Source organism: Apium graveolens, chromosome 7 (genome assembly GCF_009905375.1).
Source record: "Apium graveolens cultivar Ventura chromosome 7, ASM990537v1, whole genome shotgun sequence".
NCBI lineage: Eukaryota > Viridiplantae > Streptophyta > Magnoliopsida > Apiales > Apiaceae > Apium > Apium graveolens.
Genome location: NC_133653.1, coordinates 196,090,166 through 196,105,776, shown reverse-complemented (window position 1 = coordinate 196,105,776; position 15,611 = coordinate 196,090,166). Strand labels below are relative to the sequence as shown.

The following is a 15,611-nucleotide window of genomic DNA, read 5'->3' as shown; positions in this document are numbered from 1 at the left end:
CGAGCTGAAAGATGAAATTCTCCGAGATGCTCACAACTCCAGATATTCGATTCATCCCGGGAGTACAAAGATGTACAGAGATTTAAACGAAAACTTTTGGTGGCCAAGCATGAAGAAAGAAATTGCAGAATGGGTAGGTAAGTGTTACACTTGTCAGCGAGTCAAAGCGGAACATCAAAGGCCTAGTGGACTAATACAGCCATTGGACATTCGAGAATGAAAGTGGGAACATATTGCGATGGATTTTGTAGTTGGATTACCGAAGACCAAGTCAAATCATGATGCTATTTGGGTTATTATTGACAGATTGATAAAGTCAGCGCATTTTCTTCCTATCAACCAGAGATTTTCAATGGATAAATTGGTTCGGTTATATCTTAAGGAAATTGTGACCCGACATGAAGTTCCAGTATTCATAGTTTCAGATAGAGATCCTCGATTTAATTCAAGATTTTGGAGAAGTTTTCAAGATTGTCTCGGAACGAAGCTGAACATGAGTTCCGCATATCATTCGCAAATAGACGGTCAAAGTGAAAGGACGATTCAAACTATTGAAGACATGTTAAGGGTATGTGTGCTAGATTTTGAGGGAAGTTGGGATGAACATTTGCCATTAGTTGAATTCTCCTACAACAATAGCTATCATGCCAGTATTGGAATGCCGCCTTACGAAGCCTTGTACGGGAAGAAGTCGGTGAGAGAAAGATTTTGGGTCTTGAATTGATCCAGCAGACGAAAGAGAAAATAGAAATCATTCGGAAATGATTAGTAGCAGCTCAAGATCGTCAACTCAAATATGCTGATCCTTCCAGAAAGGATATGGAATTTGAAGTTGGTGAAGCAATGTTATTGAAGGTTTCACCTTGGAAGGGTCTATCAAGATTTGGAAAGAAAGGAAAGCTGAGTCAGTGTTATGTTGGCCCTTTTGAGATTTTGAAGCGTGTGGGAAAGGTTGCTTACGAGTTGGCTTTACCACCTCACATGCAGCATATTCACAATATGTTTCACGTGTCAATGTTGAAGTGTTATTTTCCTGATTCAAATCATGTAATAGAATACGAGCCAATCGAGATTCATCCAGACTTGTCTTTTGTAGAGCGACCGGTGCAGATTTTAGATAAGAAAGAAAGAGTGCTTAGGAATAAGTCTGTATCTTTAGTGCGAGACTTGTGGAGGAATCCCTAGGTTGAGGAGTCGACCTGGGATTGGAAAGCGAAATGCGATCCAAGTATCCTCACTTGTTTTCCTAGGCTAATTCTGAGGACAGAATCTTGTTAAGGGGGGAATGATGTAATATCCGGGAAAATTATATGAACATTTTATGTTAAATAAATAAATATTATGTGTTTTATAAATTCAAAGTGATTATTGCCATGATATTAGATGTTATAGCTATTATGTGCGTTTCCATGCGGGCAAGAGAATTTTTCGATTGATTAATATGTGTTAAAACTGCAATTATATGAATCGATCTGCAATTTGAACTCGTATTTATTTGCGTAATTACCAAGGTACTCGTTTTATTTCATTTTACGTGTGTTTGAATTCATTTTATGTGTTATCGGGATTTTATGTTAATTTAAGTATTGTTTTGTTTTCCAAAAATCAGCGGACCGGGACCCCACCGGGACGACAAACCCCACAAAATATGTGTTTTATTTTTATAAAATTATTTGTATCTTAAATACCCAATATCTTTGCATTTTTGTATTATTCACAATTTTTGGGGAATTTTGACATTAATTTTATATTTTATCACTTTTAAAATTATTCCTTGTAATTGTTATTTTGGGGCTTAATTATTGTAACTTAGGGATAAAAACACCCTTATTTGATTTTTGAGTAATTATTTTTTAGTTAATATAAATATCAGGATATATTTTTTTATTTCATTTTTAATTTCAGAAAATTTCTAAAAATAGCCAAAAAAATTCAGAATTGGGGATTTAGGGTTCTAGGGTTCGTTCTTGAGCCAATTCGATCGATTGATATAGCTAGAAACATCCGTTTGCTGTGATTTTAATTGCGAAACAAAACTTCATTCACAACCGTTCTTTTGGCACAACCATCTCAAACTGAGGTTCGGTATTTTACAAAAATGATGTTCTTCATTTTGTCCGAATTGGGTCATGAAATTCTATTGATTCTTGATTGATTCTGAGTGTATATAGAGTTTTTCCATGCTTAATACAACTGATTCATGTATTTAGATGCATCGTTTTGCCTCCAGAGATACTAGGATGAGTTGTTGGATGAACTTATACTTTTCTTTTCAATTCTTGGATCAGGTGTTAATCGTTTATATGTTTGGGTGATTGAACATGATTGTAGAGGTCATAAGGATGATTTTGGTATAAGATTTGTATATTTTTGGTTAAAATTGTTGAAACTCGAATTATGCCCTGTTTTTGAAATCAAAATTTTATTCTTGTTGTTGATTGTTTGATATAAAGGTTAGTAGGAATATATTGTACATGTTATCAGCTATGTTTTGGTATGAAATTCATAAGTTCTGGTTGTGCAATGATGAGATTTGAGTTTTGGTCGGAGTTCGACCAAACTCGCCGGATTCTGTTGATTGATTGTCGCTGTGAGGTTGATTTTGGACTGATCCTGGAGAAAGGAGGATGATATTGAGTTGGGGAAATCTCTGGGAACAATTTGGCAGTAAAACGAGTTAGTTGCTGCTGGGAATCGTCGGGGTAGTGGGTTGCCGGAACTAGACCGGAGGTTCGAGGTTCACCGGCCGGTTTCTGGGTTTTCCAGATTCCGGGCGTGTTCTTGTTAAGCCCGCCGCTTGATCTTTCACTGACTACCTGAAACATAGAAAACCTGTTTCTGTCTTTTCTTTTTATAATTTATTTTTAAAATCATTTTCTTATTTCCAAAAATTATTTATTTTATATTTAAAAATCATTTACTTACTATTTTTAAATTCTAAAAATTATTTTCTTAATAATTTTAAATTCCTAATTTTTTTTATTATTTTCAAAAATCTTATTTGATTTAATTATTTATAATTCATTTTGGTTAATTATTTATGAATTTAATTAATTGATTAAAATCATTTAATTAATTAATTTTATTTATAAATAGTTAAATAAATATAAATTATTTATAATTAATTCAAATAATTCCTAAAAATTATTTTTAAACCTTTAAAAATTATATTTTGGTATTTAAAAATCAATTAATATTATTATTAATTTATTTGTTTCCATTTATTTCTTATTTTATTCATAATAAATAAAACGTTCGTCTGTTTAATACGAAACGAACGCGTACAGACTCAGAAAAATATTACACTTTCAATAAAAATATCTTTGAGTCCTAATTTCTTTTGTATTGCAATGACATTTGATTTATTTATCAGTTTGAGACGGTATCTGATCGGTAAATATTATTAGTGACCCGAATTTAATTCTGAATATACTGAAACCTATGTTTTGACAACCTGACTTATGTGTTACATGAAATATATGATTATATGATATATCAATTACATGATTACATGTTACGTGATATGCAAGCTATCTGTTTACAGTTTTAAAATATCATGAGTAGTTATAAACGATCGGGTAGATGTCAAGACGTATAGGTACGTCGATTGAGTTTGGTTCTGTCAATTAAGATAGTCCTTTTGTTTATAGAATCGAGTAGCAAAGAGTGCGGTCAAGTGTTAGACGGAGATAGTAGCCAGCAGCTATAAGCAGAGTTATAGTAAGAGGTTATCGAGCATACCAGGCAAGTACCCTAATTTTACTTATCGTTCAAGTGACGTTTATTTCGAATCATATTATTCAAGTATTTATATCTTCACTTATCATTCAAGTGATATTGATTCTGAACTTTATTCTTTCAATTTCCATATTATTCTAAGTGCAGAATAGTTAAATATTTTTACATTTCGCTATAAATTACTCTATACAGTGAAGCTTTTAATTGAGATAAGCGAATAACTAATCATTCTGGTTATTTCGCCATTGGTTGTTGAGATAACTCTGGACCATGAGAAATGGGGAGTTATGTGGTTAAGGATGTCATTTGATTCGACTCTTCAGACGGAAAATTGTTTTTTTATGGGTTGGATGGTTGCGTAAGAGGCCGTGGCGGCGGTCCAGCGTGAGGTATGTGTTATACAGGATATAACACCTTGCTAGGCCGATATGTGCCTTGGGTACCTTTTGTTTAGTTGGATATGCTTCGGCATAACGGTGTTGCTCCGCGGCTGATCACCGGCGGCAACACACCGTCGTTCGAGGATTCCAATCCCAAAACAAAATACATATGCAAATGTTGTTTATTATCAAATATATATCAGTTTTTGATACTGTTCAGGTATTGTGGTTTGTTTGTTTATCAGAGATATTGTTGTTATTGTTCTAAATCATAAGCTATATACTGCTTGCTGAGCATTTCTTTCGCTCATACTTGTTTCATATCCTGATTCTTTCAGCTAGGCCAGGGCAAGCTTGAGTTCCAGGTCTGACTAGAAGTTGTGTGCTTGTAGATAGTTTGGTATGTTTTCCAGGTTGATAGTTTGGGACGCTTAGCTAGTCTAGAGGTTTGTAATAAAACTTGAATAAATTGTAAAACTAATTAGACTTATGGTTTGTAATAACAGTTGGTTTGTATTAGTGCCTGTTCCATACTATAACATGTGATCGATCCAGTTGCATGCAAGGGGTCATATTTATTATATTATTCCGTTGTGATTATTTTATCATGGTTTATTGGCTAGTGACCCCCAAACCTAGACCCCGGGTTTGGAGGGCGTCACAGATTCCGTCCTCGGAATCAGCAGCAGAGAGCACCAAAGATCTTCTGGCCAACTTTACAATCTTGCATATGTAACTTTTCTCAAAACTTCCAATAACACTAAAATTCCTTATACAACCCAGTTGTTATGGGAGCTTTACTCTGCACCATTGTTCCTTCCACATACCATTTGACCAATTTCTCACTAGAATCACTTTTACTGATCGAGAGAAAGAAAAATGGAGAGAAAGATAAAGAAAAAAAAAGAAAAAGAAAAAGAAGAGAGATAAAAATAAATAGAGAGAGAATTATAGAAACAAACTGACTTCATTATACGCCACTGAAATTCCAATCACATTGCAATCCATTATTGCTATTGGTAATTTCATCACATAGCCTTACTTTGACTTGACCAGGAAAACTCATCTCAACTTGAATGGCATACCTTTGCATATTTGAGATAATAAAATCATGGAATTTCAAAGAGAAAAGAATTTTATATCATAAGGTGTCCCACTATTGTGGTTACCAAAAATCTGATATTTTTTAGAAAGTATTGTTAAAATGAAAGATTAACTTAGAGATCAATATGATTAAACGAACTTGGTGTTGCGTGCCCAAATTAAGACACTACTAAAGGTTGTTAACCTTCTTGTAGTCATAACACATACAAGTGATGGTGTCCCATCCAACTCCTATCACACAGACATGGATACCTTGTATCCCCTATAGTTAGGGTTGTTCATCTCAGTTAGAATAAAAGAATATGAAATGAATTCAAAATCAAATGAATTGTAAAGGATTTCTAATAAATAACTCGTTAGGGAAATCCTTGGATCAAAACTGAAAAGGTTTCAAAGCTGATATTTCTGAAGAAAAATGAAATCCAGAAAACAAGATTCTGACACAAAATAGCCATGTGGTGTCATATCACCAATAAAACTATCCACCACATAAAAAAGGAAATTTTAATATCGCAACTTGACAGAGTTATCAAAATCTAAAAAAGGCTTCATGACAGCCTCTGGCACATTATGTGGTTAAAAACGGGTGTTAGGGAATATATTCTCTAACAAATACCTCTTTTTGAGAGATGTCAAAAGAAGTTATAGAAAGAGAAGGTATTGCCAATGTCTTAATACTTATCTTCTATTTGAACTCTTCTGTTGGCTGGTCATCCGATTCTAGACATTTCTTCATATTCTAAGAATATCGATAATCTTCATCGTCGTCAAATTGTAGTAGCCTCGAAAGATTCCGCAATAGAAGTTTGCACTGCCAGGAGTTTTGTCCAGCTCAACGCAATCATCTCAAACGAATGTGCCTATCTTAGCTTACTCGTTGGTACTATATGCAATAGTCCAACAGGAACTCGATATGAGCTCAAGCGTCCTCACATAGCTATACACACTCCTACACACTCTCGTTCCTAGTTTACTATAATCTCAGCTCTGATACCAACCTGTATCGCCCCCAAATGCGGGGTCAGAGGATTTGGTCGTCACTATGAAATCTCAATCCAAATTAACCTGTTAAATTAATAAATAAATGCCAGCTACTGAAATATAGCATCTGCGACCCCAAACTACACCAAGATCATTTCAGGTTATAGTTCTAGAAATAATAATTCCAAATTCCACCAATAAATTTTTCACTTTCTTTTAAAACTCTTTTCAATAATTTACAAACTCAAAACGAAACCCGCTAGTATAACTTCGAAAAGAAGTATACTAGTCCCAACTGTACAATACAGAACTATAATATAATATAATATAAATAATTTTGCATAACAGAACTTACACTAGTCCACAAATCCTGGACCAACCACCTTCCAAAAGCTTCTTCTTTGCTTTCTTGAATTACGCAGCTAAACAACGCAAGCTAATCCTCACTGGAGGATAAATTTGAAAACAGACAAGTATGAGCGAAAGAAATGCTCAACAAGTTCTGTATAGTATATATAGTCTTTTTGATATAAAACCGATATTTGCACTAGAGCAGAACATTTAAAAATCATAATTGTTGAATCAGAAAATTTGGATAAGGAACCCCAGAATTGGTTCCTCGTTTGAATTCAAAACCCTTTCGATATTTTGAGCAAAAGATTCAGCAATACTTTGAATCTTGACGAGAATAAAACTCGTAAAACAGTGTTTACAGAAATATCATAAACAACAATAACATGAAACAATGATTTTGGACTGAATCATAAACTTTATTCAAACTGAACTCTTGATATTAATACTCATTTTGTTGTCATATCAAATTAGATATCAATACGAACTTTGATGCTCACAACATACCATATTGAAGTCAACATCAATCATCTATACTAATACCACCTTTGATATTTAACAACAACCTAACTATCCATAACAATCAGAAACTGAATTAAAACTATATTTCACCTTTGATCCAAAACAGAAATAGTTGATAAATAATTTATTCTATGATTATCAAAACAATTTAGAAACAACAGTTTATATTGGAACCAATTATACTTCATGCTGTTCCTGATGATCAGTCACGAAACAGCACAGGTATCCCGTAGACATACCATAAATATAGGTATCACTGCTATCCCGCAGCCATACCGTACTTATGGGTGCCAGAAAAGGCATATATTCTCCTTACAAGATATTACATCTGGACCGATATGTCGATCACCTACGCTGTAACCAGTAACCATCCAATCTTAAAAACTTTTTATTGGAAATGGGTCATAATAATCGACACCCTTATAAATTTTTATTCCCCCATTCACTTGGGAAGGAATACTCGCAAAACCAAATCATTTTTCTCAAAATCCAAAACATTTGTAAATCCATTAATTTGATAAGTAAAAACATTTAACTAGTCTGAACATAGAATAGCAGAGAGTGCTTGCATGACAAACATTTAATTTAGCGATATGTAAAACATTTATCTATTATGAACTGAGAATAGGGAAAGCAATACTTGCATAATAGGATTAAAAATAAATATCACTTGAACAATAAGTGACGATAGGGATACTTGCCTCTGGGTTTTAGCAGTTAGTCAAACTCGCAATAACATAATCCTTCATTCTGACATCTTATGGCATCACCATCTTTTAGTTCAACAATTCACTAATACGCCGCTCTTGCGATTGCTAGAAGCTAGATATCCAATACTATTCCCTTTCACTCTTTATCCAACGTCTTGTCCTGATCAACTCAAATGATCCGCATCTATAATTAAAAGATACATCTTTAATCGTCTAAACGATAATAACTCGACGAATGCGCGTCAACACCCTATCGTCTACCCATACGATAGCCCGCACATAATTATAACAGTCAAACACAAGAATTATGACTCACATACGCACATAATTACATAGCACGTAAATACATAACTCACGTATCACATAATTCATATTACACATGCCTCGGTTCGTCAAAAGGTTCGACTCGGTACATTTAAAACTGAAATCAGGTCAAAAATATGATTTTTCGCTCAATAATCGACTCAGAATGACTCATAAAACAAGCGACCTTTCAAAAAAAGAATTTGGGCCTCGAAAGTATTCTTAATGAAAACGAAATATTTTTCTGAGTCTATACGCGTTGGTTTGGTATTAATCGGACGAACGGTCTATTTTCTACGAATAAAATAAGAATAAATCAATTAATAATAATATTAGTTCATTTATAAATACTCAAATATAATTTTAAAAGCTCAAAATAATTTTTAAATCATTATTTAGGAAAAAATCAGAATTAAAAATGATTTTTCCATAATTTTTGAAATTAAAATAAAATTAATACAAATTATTTAAATAAACTGATTAATTATTAAAATAATTAATCAATGTATATGAATATTAAATAAATAAAATTTTGGATTTTTGAAAATAGTTGAAGAAAATAAAATTTTAGAATTAAAACAATTTAGTTAATTATTAAATAATTAACCAAATTAATTTAAGGAATTAAAATAAAATTTTTAGAATATAAAACTGAATTTTGATTTTATTTTTAAAATAAGAATATAGGAAACATAATTGGAATTGGGGGTTAGGGTTTAAGGGGATCAAACCCGGGTTTTAATCGGGTTGAAACCGGGTCAGCTTACGGGTTGGGGAAGGAAAACTGGTTGGCCAAGAACCGCCAGAATCCCTCCAGAAACCGGTGACCGGACAAAGCTCCGATGAAGCTCCGATTCTAGACTAAAACACACAAAATCAACCCGTATTTGATGCCAATCTGATCCTTATTCTCTCAGAAGCCTAACAACAACAACTACACATTCAAACCATTCTCGGAACTCGAATCCCGACCAAAAACCGAAGTTATCATCGGCGATTCTCCGACGAACGGTGATAATCCAGTAAAATGAACCAAACAAAGTGATACATATCTCAAAACAAAGCTGTTGATACCTACAATCACTTAAAATCAACTATAACATCAGAACATTAAAAACCAGTCCAACAAATCGAATCAAAAATACGGGACATAACTCGAACTCGAACCCTACTAATTCGAATGCAAAACTATCAATTATATACATGACTAGATCACAAATTCCATGGAAAAACTTTATATAACATCAAAATCAATCAAAAGTTTCTAAATCAAAAAAGCCCCAAATTTTGACGAAGAACCACTACGCCATAGATTGGATTATGCAACTGTTCACACTAGGGTTGCAAGCAAAAGTGTAACAGTAGCCTTCTAAACCCATGTCTATCGCAACCCCTACTTTTTGATGTTGCGGTATAGTCAAAATGTGTTACCAAAATGACATATAAATATAAAGATGATTTTTTTTAATTTAACTAAATAATAATTATTTACATATAAATGAAATAATAATTGAAATATATATTTTATTTATTTTTAAAAGTTATTAATATTAGTGTAGTGATTTATAATATTATATTGATAAATTGAACTCTTTATCAAACTTAACAAGTCATTAATTAGTTAATATATATTGATCAGTTTACAATATTTATATATTATTTAATTTATTTGTTTCTCAAAATTAAATTTAAACAAAAATTTTACTGATCAAATTTAAACTAAAAATAAATAATTTTAATGTCAAAAACTATAGATTCACAACAAGAAATTAAAAAACACAACAAAACTTTTTTTAGAAGCGGCAAAATTGCCGCGTTGTTTTTAGAGAAAGACTTTAAACAAATTCAACCAAAAACACACACCTCTCTTTCAGTCCCAAAAACAGAACCTCTCTTTCGGTCTAAAAACAAACTGCTCTCTCTATCGAAAACCTTTGACGTTCTTCTAGATTAAAGATTTTCTTTCAGATTTTGAGTTCTTTATAGATGAAGCTTAAAGATTTTGTGTTTTAAGATTTGTTAGCTTCTTTAATTAAGGTTTCGATTAAGAGTATCAAATCAATTAGGTTTTACAATTGGATTAGGGGGTTTTAATTCTCATAAGGTATTATTCTCAATTTGTGTATCTAGTCGCTTTTTAATCCTTCTTTTAATTAAAAATCTACTCTCTCTCTCCCTTGATATTATATTAATATATGTATGTTTATGCATGGGTGTAATTGATTATGATGTTATTAATTTTGAAAGATTTTGCGACTTTAAGAAACAAATACAAAGGAAAATTGCTTCAGGATATATTTTTAGTGTTGTGATTCATATATAGTTTTCGATATTAACCATGGATACGAGCTCCCTTGCCCTTCTATGTGCAATTATGTGTATGTTGAATGCACATGGTGTTTGTGTTGTTATAACTCGATGAAAGAAGAAGACACTTGAGAATTTTTTGTGATTGAGAGGATTTAGACTTTGCAAACATGTGAAACGTGTCTAGAGGATTTACTCTTACTAGACTTATTTTTTCTTTCCATTGCTCCACACTTATATGTGGAAGATATTAAATTAGACTTTGTTGTTCACATTGTGGTTCCAAGAGTATGATACCAAACTATACAGACATTACACACTTATGCCCCTTCCCTGTGCTTTTTCTTAATAATTATAGCAAGCTAATCTGAATATTGATTGGACATATATAAATGTCTCTATAGTTTGTGACTTTTTGCATATGGTAAGAAAGAATTATATCTCTGTGGTTTCAGAATTGCAAAAGAGTACATTTATTCACTTGTAAACCTATGTCAACTAAGGTAGCTTTTAGAGTGGGTTCTGCTCATCATTGAAAGACTGGAGGCAGGTAACGGTAGGCATCACCCCGGGATTACAAATGAGCTAAAACTTTAATACTTGGTCCATTGAGAGTAGAGTTCTCAGTCTAGCTAATGGAAGTCTATGACGGGCCTCAGCTAGTGAGGTGTTCTCCTGTGTTGGGAATGTCAAGTCATTAGAATGTAAATATGTCACCTCCAAATTATGCATCATTCCAGGATGAGTCTCTCCTTGTGAATTGGAAGCATCAGCTAGACCGTGATTCTGAAACCCTTCAAATGAAAGGAAATTTGAATTGCCTACGCACTGTAAGTATCCATTACTAACTAGTATTATGCTACCCAATTTTTGTAAGATGTACATGTTTCACATTGTGGTTCCAAGAGTATGATACCAAACTATACAGACATTACACGCTTATGCCTCAGCTAGTGAGGTGTTCTCCTTTTTTAGGAGTGTCAAGTCATTAGATTGAAAATATGTTACCTCCACTAGGAGGTTTATTAAAAGTTAGAGGGTATTACTCTCTGGGAAAGAACCTCCGTAGTCCATACATAACTTTATAGAGTCGATAGACGGTAGGTTTCAAAAATTCAACAAGAGGTATGCATAGTTCTGCTCACACTACAACTAAATCGTTTCTTGCCAAAGCTTTTTATCAAATAAAACAAGCTCTTCCAAAACCTAAAGGTGTTAGGAGGAACCCCTAATTGTATCATATTTTTTATTCAACAATTTTTCCATCCAATGATTCTAGACTGGAGGTACATTCGACAAAAAAATCTGTCATTGATTTTACCAGTCTTCGTTTTGTTTGGAAGCGATAATTGATGCAGGCATGCAAATCAAAAATGAAATTAGAAAAGTATCAATTTCACTAGATAATTGAATACAACTTCTATGGGGAAACAGAATGTCTAATTATAAGATGTGAAAACAAAATCATCTTATATTAAGTATAAGCAAGGATAGAAAACCCTACAAGACTATAGCCTAGAATATACATAACTATCTGTCAACCAAAACAAGATGTGGTCCAGTAGTGATAACAAAAAAATAGGCAGCTGATCTCTAACAACTCTTTATTTGAGGGGGGGGGGGGTTGGTTATCTCATCTTATATCGAAACCTAGTTGAAGTGAAGGAGATATGTTATCTGGTATCTTATATTGTTTTAATGTCAAGTAGCTGCCTTCAATAATGAGTTTATATATTGTGAAGGTGCTGAGAAGGTTGTGGGATGGGCTTTGAGCCATCACTTAATGCAAAATTCTAAAGTTGAACCTGATGCAAGGCTCGTTTTGTCAGGTGATAGGTAATGAAATGTCAAACTTCTTCAGATTTTAATGTTTTATACATGATGTAATATTAATAGTAGAAACGTCATCTTGTATGTGTCAACATTCAGTATGGAATTGGAATTCTTCAGTCCATTCCGAATGAATCCAAGAACTTGAAGAAGTCACTTAAGGTTATTATTCTACTTTGTCAAACTTCTCATATTTTTATATTCCGTATGAAGTAATTGAGTTTCTTGACATATTAGGATGTTGTAACTGAGAATGAGTTTGAGAAAAAACTTCTAGCAGAGGTTATTCCGCCTATTGATATTGGTATAACATTTGAGGATATTGGAGCTCTGGAAAATGTTAAAGATACATTAAAGGAGTTGGTGATGCTCCTACTACAAAGGCCTGAGCTTTTCTGCAAGGGTCAATTAACCAAGGTTACTTGCATTAGTATTTTATATTTTATATTAAGAAAGCATAGAGCTGTATTAGTATAAACAATTTTGTGCATGCTTAAGTTTATATGCATATAGCTGCTGGTTCATAAAAGACAGTTATATCTGCAAATTTGTAAATGATACAAAAAAGATATCCGTTATTCAATTATCTAGAAGACAAATTATAACCCTCAGTAGCTAGTCAAATATTTGTTTTCAAGTATAAGCTAATTATGAGAAGCATCCTTGAAAAAACAACATATCAAAACCAAAATGATCCGTTGTTTCTATAATTGTATCACTTCCAAAGTTTTAATAACTTTGGACTACTATTGTTCAAGGTAATATTCTGAATTAGCCCGTCACCTTTGATGTTCTCTCTTCTTATTTCTTTGTATTTGTTATTTAGTTTTTCTGTCTAAGAGTGACCAAAAAAATGAATAAGCAGGAAGTTAAGGAGAAAGCAAGAGAACATGAAAGGTTAGAAAGGGAGAAAGAAGCAAAAGAAAGAAGAAAATAGAGGGAAAAGGAAGTCGAGAGTAGACTTAGAAGAAGTGTTTCAGGTGAAAGAGGCAGGGACCGCAATCGTGATAGAGACAGAGAGCGGGATAGGTATCGAGACCAAGATCATTAAAGGTCTCGCGAGAGAAATGGTAGGGGAAGCCATGAATGGGGGGAGAGGATTGGATTCAAAGTACAACAGTAGTAGAAATGTAAAAGAGGGGAGTATAGATAGATACCGAGAGCGTAATAGGAGCAGGTCGCGTTCCCCCAGCAGGCATAATCGCAGAAGGTCACCTTGAAATCCTGTCCAGTTATATTACTGAATTCTGTTGCTTAATGATGTCCGAATAATGAAATCGGAAGAGGTAGACATGTCTATTATTTGTTGTGTTTGATGATATTGTGTGCTGAATTATATCTTTTAACAAACTCAAAATCGCAGGCCTATGTTCATATGCCTACAGAAGTACATCAAGTCAGAAAGTTACCCAAACAAAATGCACAATGTAGTTTCCTCTAAGGTAAGGACTGGTTTGTCTATCTTCAAAATGTAATCTTATTGTTTTGTTGTAAAGGTTGTAAGCAGTGATGGAAAAAAGGTCAAGCGAAAACACCCTTTTTACTGAATTCGCAGAGAGAGCAGTATGTAACCATTTAAAATTTTGAAATTTATATCTTTGTAACCATGTAAGCATATATTTCTCATTTGGTCTTCTATTTTTATTTTGTTTGTTGTTTATCAACTTTTCTCCCTGACCAGTTTGCTTTAGTAAAAATCATGGTTCAATTATACTAATTGTAATTGTGATATTTGTGCCTTTTTAATTTGATTGATATTGTATGGATGTTTAAGTCAAGATTTTGAATTTGTTGCGGTTTAGTCAGAGGAGTATTTGTGTGTTTGTATGTGCAGTGCGAATGATATATGTAAGGAGTCTAATAGGCAAACTATCAATGCTGAAGACGTGTTCAAGGAACTTGACGACATAGAGTTTTCTGAGTTCGTTGGTACTCTTAGAGCTTCTCTCGCAGGAAGGAACTGAAGAAAGGGTCTCAGAGTAACAATGCTACTCAAACGCTCAGTACGTTAAATTGAATTCTTATTTATGCATAATAGTTGTTTTCTACATCTCTTCTACCTGACAAAAATGATGGAAGTTTTCATAATAAAATTTTCCCGCCAAAAACTGTGTTGAAGAGCAGGAGGTCAAAATTTGATGGTTATTTCGACGATGATTGTGATGATGACGACACACCAGGGCAAGGAAGTTCAGAAAATTCTCCTCAACCTATTAACTCAGAATCTGCTGCTGATAATCTTGTTAGTATCTTTACTTTACCATGTTTCTTATTGACAAAAAACTAATCCTACTTACAGTAAGTTGTTTGATATTTGATTATCAATGCAATGATAACATACAGCATTAAATCTGTTTCTGGCATATTGCCTCGGTACTTTAAGACGCGGATTTTGTTACCTAGAGCTCATAAAATTAAGCAATGTTATCAAATATGTTGAATAAAGTTCTATTTTCTTTGTAGGAATTTGACCCAGAGGTAGCGTGAATTGATCGAGGAGTTCTCAAAAGAAGAGCATGGTGAAGAAGAATGTGGCTCACCATGGAGAAAAACAACCACACGGAAGAAGAATCATTGTCAAATAACGACCAACAAACACCATGTAATTTCATAGCATTAGTAAACAGCTGCATGAGAATATTCATATAGCATTGTAATAATCCTATCAAAAGGCAAAATGTAGTCTTATTGGTTCAAGTTTATTTATATAAGGATGGTAGTATGGTGATGGTGAAGGTAGTGGTATTATGGGGTAACTGATGTTATGGTTGGTGGATTGATGCTATGATTTGTGGATTGTGTTGGTTTTAAGATAATATCTTATTTATGGGCATGCTAATTTACAAACAGTTCCTAGCATTTTTTTTGTAAAAGCGTTGCAATATGTCTTTATAGTGTTGCTAATAATCAGTGTAAAATGTTGCAAAAAACACTAAAAAGCGTTGCAAAAAACACTAAAAAGCGTTGCAAAAAGGTTGCATCGATACCCCACATGTGGGCCCCATTGTGGGGCCCACAAATATTGTACTGATAGCCCAACCCTACTGTAACACTTTTCAAGACCTATTGCAACCCCGTTGGTGTTGCAATAGCACGTTTCTGTAACGGATAAACAAGGGTTGCAATAGGGTGTCACCGGGGTTGCAAAAAACTCCATGGCAACGCCTAAAATTGCAACCCCGAAAAAGAGTCGCCATAGCCTCTTTTTGGCCTTTAGCAACGTTTTTTTGGCCTTTAGTTACGGTTTTTTGGGTTGCGGAATCCAATCTATGGCGTAGTGAACCTTAAAAATCGAAAGTTCAATTCATTACCAATTGATGAATTTTGATGATGGGATGAGATAGAATAGTTTTCAGGCTTCGATTCTGTTACTCGACCTACAAAA

The 15,611-nt window shown here is 33.5% G+C and overlaps 1 long non-coding RNA gene across 7 annotated transcripts; it reads left to right on the top strand.

The window, feature by feature from the left end:
- The first annotated feature begins 9,939 nt into the window (after nucleotides 1–9,939).
- Nucleotides 9,940–15,053, top strand: LOC141672700 (uncharacterized). Of its 7 annotated transcripts, none has more exons than XR_012555668.1 (10): nucleotides 9,940–10,193; nucleotides 10,904–11,226; nucleotides 12,139–12,232; nucleotides 12,326–12,388; nucleotides 12,464–12,643; nucleotides 13,092–13,512; nucleotides 13,590–13,668; nucleotides 14,061–14,229; nucleotides 14,351–14,468; nucleotides 14,690–15,053. It is a non-coding gene; the product is annotated as an uncharacterized LOC141672700 (long non-coding RNA). The 7 variants fall into 7 exon arrangements; XR_012555667.1 differs by having other exon boundaries at nucleotides 10,900–11,226; XR_012555666.1 differs by having other exon boundaries at nucleotides 10,852–11,226.
- Nucleotides 15,054–15,611: the final 558 nt, after the last annotated feature.